Source organism: Hevea brasiliensis, chromosome 9 (genome assembly GCF_030052815.1).
Source record: "Hevea brasiliensis isolate MT/VB/25A 57/8 chromosome 9, ASM3005281v1, whole genome shotgun sequence".
In the NCBI taxonomy this organism is placed as follows: domain Eukaryota; kingdom Viridiplantae; phylum Streptophyta; class Magnoliopsida; order Malpighiales; family Euphorbiaceae; genus Hevea; species Hevea brasiliensis.
The window spans coordinates 27600834-27615112 of NC_079501.1; the positions used below are offsets into that span (position 1 = coordinate 27600834).

At 37.2% G+C, this 14279-nt stretch overlaps 1 pseudogene; it reads left to right on the top strand.

Moving 5' to 3' along the window:
- Nucleotides 1-2963: 2963 nt before the first annotated feature.
- On the top strand, nucleotides 2964-5169 carry LOC110640025 (subtilisin-like protease; annotated as a pseudogene).
- Nucleotides 5170-14279: the final 9110 nt, after the last annotated feature.

The following is a 14279-nucleotide window of genomic DNA, read 5'->3' on the forward strand; positions in this document are numbered from 1 at the left end:
AGAGTCATGATGCAGTATGGGTTATAGTTGACAGACTGACCAAGTCTGCTCATTTTCTACCTATCAGGATGGATTACAGTTTAGAAAGATTGGCCAAGTTATACATTGATGAGATAGTAAGACTGCATGGAGTGCCAGTATCCATCGTATCAGACAGAGATCCTAGATTCACTTATAGATTCTGGGGTAGTCTTTAGAGAGCCCTAGGAACTAGATTGAACTTTAGCATGACATTCCACCCATAGATAGATGGCCAGTTTGAGAGAGTAATTTAGATCTTGGAGGACATGCTACGGGCTTGTGTGATTGAGTTTGAGGGCAGTTGGGACATACACTTGCCTTTGATTGAGTTTGCTTATAACAACAACTACCAATCAAGCATTGGGATGCCTCCATATGAAACTTTGTATGGCAGAAAATGTAAAACCCCGTTGTGTTGGGATGAGGTAGGCGAAAGAAAGTTGATTGGGCCAGAAATTGTTCAGCAAACTGAAGAGAAAATTAGATTGGTTAGGGCTTGACTCAAAGCTGTATCAGACCGTCAGAAGTCCTATATTGATCTGAAGAGAAGGGATATTGAATATGTAGTGGGTAAGAAAGTATTCCTCAAGGTTTTCCCTTAGAAGAGAATTATGAGATTCGACAGAAAGGGGAAACTGAGTCCTTATTTCATTGGGCCATATGAGGTTCTGGAGAGAGTGGGTTCTTTGGCATATCGTTTGGCGCTACCTCCAGAGTTGGAGAAGATACATAACGTCTTTCATGTGTCTATGTTGAGGAGGTACAGATCTGACCCATCTCATGTACTACCAGTGGAAGAAATTAAAGTGAATCCAGACCTCACATATGAGGAAGAACCCATAGAGATTCTGGCTTATGAGGTGAAGCAGCTACGGAACAAGCAGATACCATTAGTGAAAGTGCTGTGGAACCATCATTCGGGCCAGGAGGCTACTTGGGAACAAGAGGAGGACATGAGGAGACAGCACCCACAGCTGTTTAGAAACTGATACCAGGTAAAATTTCGAAACAAAATTTATTTTTAGGGGGGGGGGGGGGAGAGAGAATTGTAACACTCCTAATGGTATAGCCTGATACATTTTACTGTTCCGGTGATCGGTGTCGGTCCGAACAAGTAAGAGAATTAGAACCACATCTAAGATACCTAAATAAGCCCTGAACGCAAATAATTAGTAATCACCAAATAGTTAAGTATAAATAAGAAAAACAGAACATAAGAAGTTAAATGAGCCGGGAGTCACAACGATGGGTGACCTTCTCGGGAAATGACTGCGAGGTCAGTTTAAACTCAAATTTCGAATCGGAAAATGTGACACCCTTAGAACTATTGCGAACACAGTGGAAAAGAGAAAATCACGAAAAAGAATTGTTAAGCAGGTCAAATAATTAGGTCAGGGTTCCGGAAGAAATATTGAATTACTTACAAACCAGGTCGAACCAGCGAGGGGCAATTTAGTCAATTCACCCCTAGAGCTGATTCCTGACCTAACTGTCTAATAAAATTGGAGAAAAGAAAATTTTGGGATCAAGAACTAAATTAAAGAACTAGTGGAAAAATAATAAATACAAAAGAAAAAGGAAAAAGAAAAAGGTTTATTTACATCATGCATGACATAAGCATGATGTAATAAATCTAATATTTAAATAATTGAAATTTTGGGGATAAATCCTAATAATTAAAAGACAAAAATAAAAAGAAAAAAATTGGTACTCAGCGATGGCTGTTATTGCTGTCGTAGATATAGAGACTAGAGGAGCAGCAAAGTGAGCTGCTGAGGATCTTGGAGCCACATTCCTGACTATCAATCTCAATATCAATATTCTTCATATCCATAATGATTAAATTAAATTCATCCAGATGTTCTTTAATGGGTGTACCTTTACTCATTCTCAGATTGTAAAGCCTTTTCTTCAGATATAGGCGGTTGGTCAGCGATTTGACAGAGTACAACTTCTCTAATTTCTTCCATGCTGCAGATGCTGAGCTTTCACCAGTAATCTCGCATAGGACATTATCAGTTACGTTCATGAAAATCGCACTCAAGGCTCTCTCCTTCATATCAACCTTCTCCGCCTCTTTCATATCTTTTGGAAAGTTATCCTCAATTGCCTTCAATAGACCTTGTAGGATCAAGGAAGATTTGATTTTAATCTTCCATAGACTAAAACTCGATCCACCATCAAACTTCTCCATCTCACACTTTGTTGAAAACGAGGCCATCTGTAAACCCCAGGTTTTGTGCACAAAGCTCTGATGCCAGTTTGTTATAACAAGTAAGCAAATCTAAGAGACACACACAAATCGCACAATCACACAGTATAGAAAAGAAAAAAAGAATAATACAGGATTTAACGTGGTTCAATTGTAAGGTCTACGTCCACGGACAAAACAAGAGAAAAAAGTTCCACTACGATGAAAAGAGCAAGATACAATAACTTAAAACTCTCAAATCTTAACTCCAGTATGTTTCCCGTAAAGTCGGATCACAATTGGGGTCCATGAAAACACATCCAAAATTCAAGCCACTTAAAGAAATAACATGTACGATTAAATTAAAGAATAAAAAAGTTAGGAGATTATTTTTTTCCAAATGAGAAAAGGAACATGAATTGGCAGATTACCTATCTGATCAAGTTCTTATATTTGGTTAATTTCAGTCAAGAACATCTATTTATAGCATATGTTTAATTGTAAAGTTAAATTAGAGGAAAAATATTTAATAGAGTATTTTGCCATTTGAGAAAAGAAACATAAATTGATAGATTTGGTATCTGATACCATATGAAGCCTGGAGTAGAGTGTTTCTTTTTTATTGTTTTTCACTCAATGAAATTCAAGTATTTATGCATATGATGAATACAACAACAAAAATGGCTGCCCCATGTTGTCTTTCTAGTTTAGGCTAGCCATCCAAGCTGTCTCTTCTAGTTCTTGTGCTAAAATGGAGAACAAGAGGTGCAAGATGTTCCCAGAAATGGTGCTTCTGTTTCTATATAGCTTCAGTTTGAGAATTAGTTCCTGCCTGGCAACTAATGGGGAGAGAAACTTAGAAACTTACACAGCGTTTGTGGAGAAACCATTAGGTGCAGAATCCATGCAACCTAAAGATTTGGACCGATGGTATGAGTCATTTCTGCCAGCTTCCACCTGAAGCTCAAACCAAACCCGCATTCTATATTCCTACCGCAATGTATTTACTGGGTTTGCAGCAAAACTGACAGCACAAGAAGCAAAATTCATGGAAATGCAAAAAGGATTTGTTTCAGCCCATCAAGAGAAGGTGTTGCGTCTTCACATAACTCATACTCCCAGGTTCTTGGGTCTGCAACCAAATGAAGAATACTGGAACTATTCCAACTATGGGAAGGGAGTGATTATTGGACTTCTGGACACTGAAATAACACCTGTTCATCCTTCATTTAGAGATTAAGGAATGCCTCCTGCACCAGTTAAATGGAAGGGAAATGCGAATTCAAAGGGACAGCATGCGATAACAAGCTCATTGGTGCAAGAAATGTCATTTTTGCTGGTGAGCATCCATTATTGGACCAGGTAGGGCATGGGACTCATACAGCTAGCACAGCAGCAGGAAGTCCTGTGCAAGGAGCCAATTTTCATGGTCAAGCCAATGGCACTGCGTATGGCATTGCTCCATTAGCCCACTTGGCAATTTACAAAGTTTGCGAGAAAGTAGAAGGTTGCAGCGAGGCTGGCATACTGGCTGCAAAGGATTCTGCGGTCGAAGATGGTGTCGATGTGCTTTCAATTTCCCTTGCAGGTGATCCAGTTCCTTTCTTCAATGACCCTATTGCAATAGCTGCTATTAAAAAGGGGATTTTTGTAAGTTGCTCAGCTGGGAATTCAGGTCCAGATCAAAGTTCTTTATTTAATGAGGCTCCATGGATTCTAACAGTAGGAGCAAGCACCTTAGATAGAGAAATAAGAGCAACAGTGTTGCTTGGAAATAATTCAAAGTTTGATGGTCAATCCCTTTTCGAGCCCAAAGATTTCCCTTCAAAATTCTTGCCACTTATTTATGCATGTGCAAATGGTGATAAATTATCAGCGCGTTGTGAGCCAAGATCATTGAGAAATGCTGATGTCAAAGGGAAGATAGTATTGTGTGATAGAGGAGGGGCGATAGAAACAGAAACAATTGACAAAGGTCAAGAAGTGAAGGATAGCAGAGGTGTTGCCATGATTCTTATGAATGATGAGTCCGGTGGCTATGTTACCAGAGCCGATGCTTACGTTCTCCCAGCATCGCATGTGAGTTATATGGATTGATTAGCCATCAAATCCTACTTGAACTCCACAGCATCACCGATCGCTAGATTAAAGTTTGAAGGAACTGTAACTGGAGTGCCAGATGCTCCTCAGCTTGCTTCCTTTTCCTCAAGAGGTCCCTAGCACAGTGAGTCCAGGGATCTTAAAACCAGACGTTATAGGCCCCGGTGAGAGAATTTTAGCTGCTTGGCCAGTTTCAACATTCGAAATGATGTCAGGCACCTCAATGTCTTGCCCTCATCTTAGCGGCTTTGTTGCTTTGCTTAGAAGTGCCCATCCAGACTGGTCACCTGCTGCCATAAAATCTGCCATCGTGACCACTGCTCGTTTATCCAACCTCGCGGGCAAGCCCATTTCCGATCGAAAATTTGTTCCTGTTAATGTATTTGGTATCGGTGCAGCTCATGTGAACCCATCAGAAGCAAATAATCCAGGGTTGGTTTATGATATCCAACCTGATGTATTCCTTACTTGTGTGGTCTGGGTAATTCTGACAAACAGGCTGGACTTATTGTGCAGCATATTCTGAAGTGCTGAAAAGATTCAAGTATACCTGAAGCTCAGCTAACTACCCTTCATTTTCAATCAAATTGGGATCCAATCCACAAAAATACACAAGAATAGTAACAAATGTTGACCCACCAGGCTTATCTTTCATCCTTGAGATTATTGCCCCACAAGGTGTAAATGTTGAAGTAACATCCAATACGCTTGTTTTCAATGCATTGAATCGGAAAGCAACATACTCAGCTACATTTTCCAGAAATGGAAATGTCACTGGATCTTTTGCTCAAGGGTATCTTACTTGGAAGAAGGACTTGTATAGCGTTAGAAGCCCATTTGCTGTCATCTTTGGATGAGGATATGATTGAAGAATTAGCCAAGGTGCTAGCTCGATCTCTAGTGGCACCTGTGCAATGCTAAATGGGTATGGTTGCCAAGTATAAAATGCTTGGTTAATAATTGAATTGAATGCTTGGAAGTTATGACCAAACAATTTTATGCGAAGATGCATGTTATGAGTTTGAGGATTCTCGATCAATGATCAAGAAGGCAAGTTACACTAACCTATACAGAGAAATGGTGACGAAAAAGTTAAAGCGTCACCTAGAACTATTATTTTATCGGGGATGAAAACAGGCGCGAAGGGTAAGGAATGTTGAAAATTGGTAGGGGAATGGGCACAATCCTCAAAGATCTTCTTGGAATAGAGACAACACAAAAGCACTTATATTATATTAAAATATGAAATTTCCAGCTCTTTCTTACATTTCTCACTTCCACACACCTGTACATGTATTTGGAGTTCTCCACTGCTTTTTTAATAAAAATATTATTTTTGATATTATTAAAAAAATAATTTAAAAAATTTATTTTATTATTTTAGTGTTTTTATAATTAAAATTTATTAAATTTAATTTTAGATTATTTTTAATACTCTTTAATTAATATATTTAAAAAAATATTTTTTTAAACAACAATTTTAACAATATCACCGAACAAATAGAACATCAATTCATTCATGAACCACACTAATGACATTTCACATTCTTGTATCACACCTACATTCCTCATTCTATTGTATTATTTATAGAATCGTTCCAAATCTGATTGGATTATCGATTCGTTTATTTTCGGGCCGGTTTTGATCATTTCAAACTGGTCTTCTACATATAAATCAAAGTCTAATAATTGAATCGAATTAGACCATAATCTGATTCCCAATTAAACTACTTAGACTAATCAGTCAGATCTGATTTTAACAACCATGCATAAAAGCTCTCTTATTTGCTAGTCAAATGACATGAATTCATAGTTGGACCAGCCTGCATACCTCATTCTATTGTATTTTTAATTAAATAGCTGGGGTGGAAAACTGTTTCAAATCCAGTTAGATTACCAGTTTGTTGATTACTAAGCCGGGTTTGATCGATTCACATTGGTCTATAAATTAGAGTCTAATAGTTGAACTGAACCAAACCATAACCCAATTCCCAATTAAACTGGTTTGGTCCGATTTCGACAGCTATGCATAAAAGCATTCTTATTCCTTGTTAATTAACCACACTAATGACATGAATTCACATATTCACACACATATATAATGCTTAATAACATACACTAAAAATCACATTTGTAAATTCATGTATTAATTCTTTATTTTTCTAGAAATAATAATTATGTTTATTTTCCAACAACGATGTTGATGTAGAGATAATAACTGATTGGATATTTGTGGGCATGCGATATAACCGAATTGTAATAGGATAAGTTTGGGCAGTGTATAATTAAGTTTGAAAGGAGTTCGGGTTTGAGTAATGATTCCCATGACAAATTCGAATTTTATATGTTAAGTGTAACACTCCTAATTTTTAAATTAATTATTTTATGGGTAGATATTAATATTTTATTTTATTTTATTTTTGGGGAACTATTTGAAATTTTTCGAATTTTTAAAATCGAGTTCGATTTTCCTAAAATATAAAACTTTGATGATTTTTAAAAATTTATTTAAAGACCACGTGGCAAAACTAAAAATATATTTAGACTCTACAAATTTTTCTGAGTTTTATGGAATTTTTTTGAAATTTTTGAGCCTCGTTTTTGGTCCTAGGGCAGAGTAAAAATTCAATTTCGGATATCTTGAATCAAACCGACTGAATCGAATCGGAACGGATCAGACCAGTTGAATCAGACCAGCCCTTTTTCCTTTTCTTCTTCCTATTCCGCGCGCCCCTGACGCTCTCCCTCTCTCTCTCATTTTCTCTCTCCTCTCTCCTCCTCTCGCTGCCCCAGCCTCCCCAGCTCGCTAAGCGCACCTCCAGGCCACCTCCCCATTGCCTGTCGACACTCTAGGCGGCCTGAAAACTGCCCCAAAAACTCCCTCATGCATGCGCGTCATTTCTACTTCTTGGGCTGATTCCAGCCAATCCGGCTACCAATCGGATTGGGTCTTATCCCAAAACACATCTACACCTCGAGAGTTTTCCATAGACACCAATAACACAAAAATCCATTGAGCAGTTTGTCTAATTTTTGCCCGAAAAGTTTTAGCCCATTTTGACTTTCGGCTAGATTTCTCGAAAATCGTAAACCTCATAAAAAATCCTAGAGTACCGGAGTGTTTCACTCGTTGAGAGCTTCGCGGCAATACCCATTTCAAATCTTTTCGATACCGTTTTTCGATGAGTCCCGCGAGACTTCGCAGTGTTTTTTCAAGCATTAAATGAGTTTAGAAAATTCTGTAAAAATTATATACTAACCACCGTGTTGTGGGCTTCACGTAGATACATTCAATTCACGGAAATTTGACGGTTGCTCGGGTTTGCAATTTCGGGCTGGGAAGACAAACTACCGGGAAAGATTCAGAACTGGGCTGAGAGTATAGGCTACACCACCATTTTCAGACGTCCTGGACGCATCTACAGGGTTGGAATTAGCATAGATAAACCCAAACCCTTATTTTTATTAATTAAAATCTATAAAATATTCATGGTAGGTTAGAAAAATATAATTTCTTTTGCGTTAGCTCTATAATATTACTAAGGACCGCGGGATAAAGTTTTAGAATTTTGGAGCTCAAATGGGTAGTTTTTGCAAAAGGGGTAATTGTAGGGACTAAATTATAATTTTTTTCAAATTATGGTTGTTGACTGTCTGGGTGGGTCCAAGAGGGGCCATGTGATGTGATTGAGTTGTGGATGTGTAACTTGTAGATATAGAAGTGTATTTTGAATCCTTTTGCAGGTTGGGTAGGTCCTAGGTATAGGGGAGACTCTGCCGGATTTTCGGCATGACTTAGGGTGTCTTTGGTATTTTCCAAATTTGTATTGAGTCAAATATATTAAAAATTGCAATGAAATTTATCAAGTCAGTCGGGACAGCCTTCCTCCTCCGCCCAGTCGCTTCAGTGACCTCGGTTTAAGTCTGTGAGTAAAATATTAATTTTAATTATAATTTCAATCTTATTATATGTTCAAGCATGCCCATGCATCACTTATAAATATGTATCTATGTAGTTAAATACTAGACACATTTTATAATGCATTCTTATTTGATGAAGTGCCATAGTTGTTGTTTATGATAATTTGGAGCAGTGTGAGTGTGTGTGGTGTGTGGTATTTAATATGGACAGGACGGGTAGACACGGCTTGAGAGACACTCACTGGAACTTGATCCTTTATGGATAAGTTGGAGTAGGCACGGCTTGAGAGACATTCGCTGGTCCCCGCATTTGGTTTATTATGCGAAAGTCAGACTTGAGAGACACTCATTGGCAGAGGTTGGATTAAGAGAGCTGTATAGGAGATCAGCTCCCATATATGTACTGTTTAAACAGTATTGAGTGTGTGAGTGCTCCAAATTACCTTTTTACTGTTATGATGTGATTTGTATGAAATTTATGATGATGTTGCATTCCATTCCTTAGGATGCATTAGCTTTAGATAGCTATAGAAATTATGGTTAAAATTAATATTTTACTCTCTAAGTCGAATGCTCACTCTTGTTCATCTTATTTTTCCAGGCTACAGGAGGATTACTTGTTGTGACTAACCTGCTCTTCTTCTTCACAGGTCAATCAGTAATATCTAATGTGTTTTATACAATTGAGTTAAATTTTAGACTCCGCATGTGTTAGGAATATTTTAATTAATTTGGGGTCTGTAATATATTATTGTGTTGAATTTGTAAGAATATTAAATGCATGCATGACTGGATTGGATGAGAGAGGTGAGCTCCCATTGGATTTTATGATATTATGAGTATATGGAGGTGAGCTGAGCTCTCCAATTTATTATATATTGTGTTTCTAGGTCAGATGAGTAAAAAACTCCCCATTGTATGGTCCATTTTAATACTGGACTCTGTCCGGTTGAATTCTTGAAATTGGGCCCAAATGAGCTTTAGGATTGGGTTGAGGAATAGTTAGGCTTACTACGGCCTCAGGGGCTTTAAGCTGGCCCAGGTCCTAGTGCTAGTCCAACCCATAGGTTGGGTCATGACAAATGTGGTATCAAAGCTTAGGCTCCAGATTCATAGGGAATACATGTCTAAAGTTTTGAGAAGAGTCTAATAGGAGTCACATGCAGAGAATAGGGCCACATTCGTCCTTGCATTATCATCTTTGCTTCTAGTTTCTGCTTTATATAATTGTGTATAAATATGAGTCTATAGAGCTATGTAATATGCTGTTTTGAATTTTTATAGGCTAATGTTTTTGAATTTCAGGAAAATGCATAGAAGTAAAAGAGCTGCCACTACACCAGAACAGGATGTGCTAGACGAGGTGTTGACACAAGATGAGGCGCTTGCCCCGAGGAGGCGGGGTAGGAGACCTAGAGCTGCTCAAGTAGAAGAGCAGCCGCCACCAGTTTAGAAATAGTCTTTTGTGGCCCAGAATCCCATGGACCCGATGGTAGCTATCCTAGCCAGATTGCAGAGAGCCATCGATATGATGGCACAATATATGGTCCACCCTCCACAACAGCAGCAGTCCACCGCACCAAGAGGGGAACCTTACAAATAAATAATTAATTTCAAGAAGTTGATACCTGGTACTTATGATGCGTCAGATGATGCCTATCGATTTTTAGACTCCTATAAACAGGCAGGGATGGAGTTGTAGTTGATTGATAGGAGGCTTATAGAGTGTGTGCAGCATGTATTGGGGCCAGTGCCAAGGCAGTGAATGACAGACTACGTACTACCTCGTATTGAGGGATTATCTTGGACCTAATTTGTGGAGCTATTCATTAACAGGTTTGTGCTAGAAAGGTTCAGAGATCAAAAGCAGTGGGCCTTTGAGGCCTTAAGGTAGAATGGTAGATCCGTAGATGAATATGCTATAGAATTTTTGGAACTGAGTAGATATGCCCCCACAGTAGTGGATAAAGAAAGTATGAAGGCAAAAAGGTTCCTAAAGGGGCTAGACAGGAGGTATGCAAACCTGGCCATGATGTCTGATCAGTCTTTCGATGTGGTAGTTGATCGAGCTCGACATATTGAAATTAGCTATACAGGAGATGACAGTGGAAGGGCAAAGAAGAATAGAGCAGAGGGTTCTTCAGGTGTTCCCTACATGGGTACCACGGATAGTGGAGGCCAAAGTCACTATAGAGGAAGGGGTAGAAACAACAAGAAGGGTGGTTTCAAAAACAAATCTCGAGGATTCAGACCAGGTTACAGATCCAGCAATGGTCACAGTTCGGGTTACAATAGTTCTGGGTCTGGTTCAGGATCCTCCTTGGAACCTTGCACGCAGTGTGGAAGAGGACATTCAGGACCTTGTATGATGGGTTCAGGAGTATGTTTCCGGTATGGCTAGCTGGGTCACTTTGCTAGAGAATGTCCAGTGTTCAGCGAGCCATAGATGGGGTCACAGGGTTCTGTTGCAAATGTTCCTCCTCAATTATATCCTAGTGCTTCCCGGCATGGCGATCGATCGATTCGGTGTATGTGGTCGAGGACAAGGAGGACTTGGATTTAGAGGCAGGTCAGGAGGTAGAAGTCAATTTCAAGGGTCTACAATGCAGGGTAAGGGTCAAGTTTAGGTTTTCACCTGTTGTACTTATCAAAGGAAATATGCACATGCACAATCAAAATTTATTTCAAAACTATGCTCTGATACCACTAAAACATGTCACACCTTATCCCTCTGTAAGGCATAACATAATCCCGTAGTATACCTAATGACTTACCGAACTTCACCTACCGATAACCCATTAAGTACACTACAAGAGATTTTAAAACCATTTTCTTAGTTTTTGAAAGTGATGAGCATTTTTGGTAGGAACTAAAAACATTTAATTGAAGTTGAAAAGTTATATAAAATTTTTGACTAATTTTATTTTTCCGCAAATTCTAGAAAAATTTCGGCAGAGTGCTGGTAGTATTTGCAAAAATCGAAAATTTTTACCTATAGAAAAACACTTCCAATAATGCACTTCACCAAATCTCAACCACCAAATCACTCAATCAATACAATCCATCCAATCTCCACAGTTCATAACATTTTTAAAACAGTTAAATAAATTCATTCCCATTGCATTCAAAATATTTGATTTCATTCACAAGTTAGTTCACAGACATAAAAAAAAAAACGAAAGACCATATTATTACATATGACTATACAACTGCTCAGTTACAAAAGTACATATGACTGCAAAATTATTTATATCAACTAATTACAATGGTATAATTAAATACCCATACAAAAGTATCTGAGTAGTCCCCAAAATCAGCAGCTCACTCTGCTACTTTTTCTTTGCCTCTATCTGCGACAGCAAAAGAAGCTATCGCTGAGTATAAAAATACTCAGTGGTACACAATAAAATATAAAATGCATAATATAAAACATTTATGAAAAATTCATAATTCAAAAATCTCACAATCGCATTTTCACAATTTTTCAAATCACATTTATAACAAATCATAATTTTCAAAGCTTAATATAACACAAATTTGACCAAACAATTTAATAAATACAGTATTATTAATCAATAACACAACTTAGGCCATAACACAAAATTTTCAATTATGCCGTGTTGTACACCACAACAAGGCAAACTCACCCCACTAATCGAAATCAATGAGGTAGGTGGCTAGCTAGCTAATGAGTACTAAACTAAACTCACCTTAGACTGGCAAGCCAGAGAGGGAGGAAAATGATCAAATATCAAACTCAACCCCACAAGTGGAGGAGGAACATAGTAAGGGACTGCCATGTCAAGTATGAATCAAAACAATTTCAAAATCATATTATTCAACATTTCATGCAAAAAATTAATCAATTTTCATTTCAAATTTCCATTTATAAAGTAGGCAACACAACATTTCTCAAAGTATTGTTTAGCATAAATTGCTCCAAAATATATTTAAATAAATTTTCTAATAACAAATCGAAAATGAAAAGTTATTGTGCACAAACCTGATGTAAGTCGTCTCTAGGCCTTGACTCAGTTTGTCCTATCCTTTTCCAGGTCTTTTTCAGCTAAAACACGTAATTTATAGTGTTTTAGTATCTTATCTCACAATAAATCTAATAATTAATTCATATATACTCAATTCTAGCCTCAATATGCTTAAACTAATGTTCTTGGAAATTTTCATTTTGGGGTTACTATTTATGTCAATATGTTGACTTTCTTATGTTTAATAGGTATGAGAAATCTAATTATACCCACATACCACATTTTGGGTGCCAAATTTTTTGGTTTTGATTATTTCTTCAAATTTTAGGTCTCTTAGGTATAATTTCAAAATTTTCAGATTTGATGTCTTGTTTTGTATTATTCCATTGGTCATGTTGCTGTGAGAATTTGGCAAAGTATTCTTCATAAAACTTGTTCCTTATTGTCTTAAATTTACTTTCCTTTTTGAATCACTCCATTTGGAGTTTTGTAGCCCAAGATATGGCCATTTAAACATGGCTGGCCAGATTGGTTTAACCCAGATTTCTGGGCACCTAATTTGGTTCTGGCAGTTTTGAATCACTAATTTTGGGTGGCAAAATGACTGGGTTATGGGCAGAATTTGAGTTGGTGTTCTTCATGAAAGTTGTAGTGCTATGTCATACCTTTCTAATGCCACAAAAATTCAGGTCATTTGGACCTTTATAGCCTAAGTTATGGCCAAATGAACAATGGTCATTTTGATATAGTAGCAGTGTACTACACTCGGGTTTGACCTAATTGTTTACTAAGTTATGGTTATTTTCTGGGCAAGATTCCTAAATAAAAAATGGTCCATTATGTGTCTATTTTCATTCCCAATTAGCCTCACACTAATTGGGTTGGTAAATTTTCAGTTTTGGTCCCTAAAAGGGACCTAGGTCAAGCTGTCAGAATCTGATCACTAACCAATCCGAATTGTAACTTGGTTCTAGTAATTCAAACGCACCACAAATGGTTACAATTGACCATTTCTCAACTCAAGTAAGGTCAATTACATCAATTGACCAATTCTTAAATTTTTCCCTAATTTTTTTCCATGCTCAAGAACCCTAATTACACAATTTTGCAAACTGATGAAATCAAAGTATCTATTCATGAACTACATACATAATTCAACTTAAACCACCTTTCAATTGCATCAAATTCATCCAATTCAAACCCTCACCTAGGCTGGCCGAAATTTTAAATACTCCTCCAATAGTTGTTTTCTTTAAATTTTAAGTAAATTTCTAGGTTAATTGAGCTACAAACACAACTAATAAACCAAAATTTTCAAAGTAATTTGCTTACCTCCACTTGAATTCCAATTCTTCAATTTCACTCCCTTTTTCCTTCTCTTTTCTTCTTCAAATGCTTTCTCAAGTTAGTCTAACAAGTTTTAATGGGACAAATTAGGGGCAAAGTAGGATTAAATGGGGATTTTAAAGCTTAACATAAGCTTTAATGGAGGAAAAACAATGGTGGTGCTAGAGAGAAATATGGGCTGCCGATTTCATGGAGGAAGACAAGTAAATTTCTTTTAATTTTTATGTGTTATTTTGTCTTTATAATTATTTTTGACTTGGTCAATTTATGTAGGAAAATTAAAATTATTTATGATGTCACATATGAGCTCATCATGATGATGTAATAACTTTTCTTTTCTTTTTTTTTCTATTTTTATTTATTTTTCCATTAGTTCTTTAATTTAATTCACGATTCCAAAAGTTTCATTTCTCTGATTTTATTAGACTGTTAGGTCAGGAGTCAGCTCTAGGGGTGAATTGACCAAATTGTCCCTCGCTGGTTCAATCCAGTTTGCAAGTTATTCAATATTTCTTTCGGATCCCTGACCTAATTATTTGACATACTTAACAATTCTTTTATGTTATTTTCTCTTTTCCACTGTGTTCGCAATAGTCCTAAGGACCGCGACATCATATTTTCTGGTTCGAAATTTGAGTTAAGGCTGACGTCGCAGTTACTTCCTAGGAAGGTTACCTATCGCTGTGACTCCCGACTCATTTAACCTCTTGTGT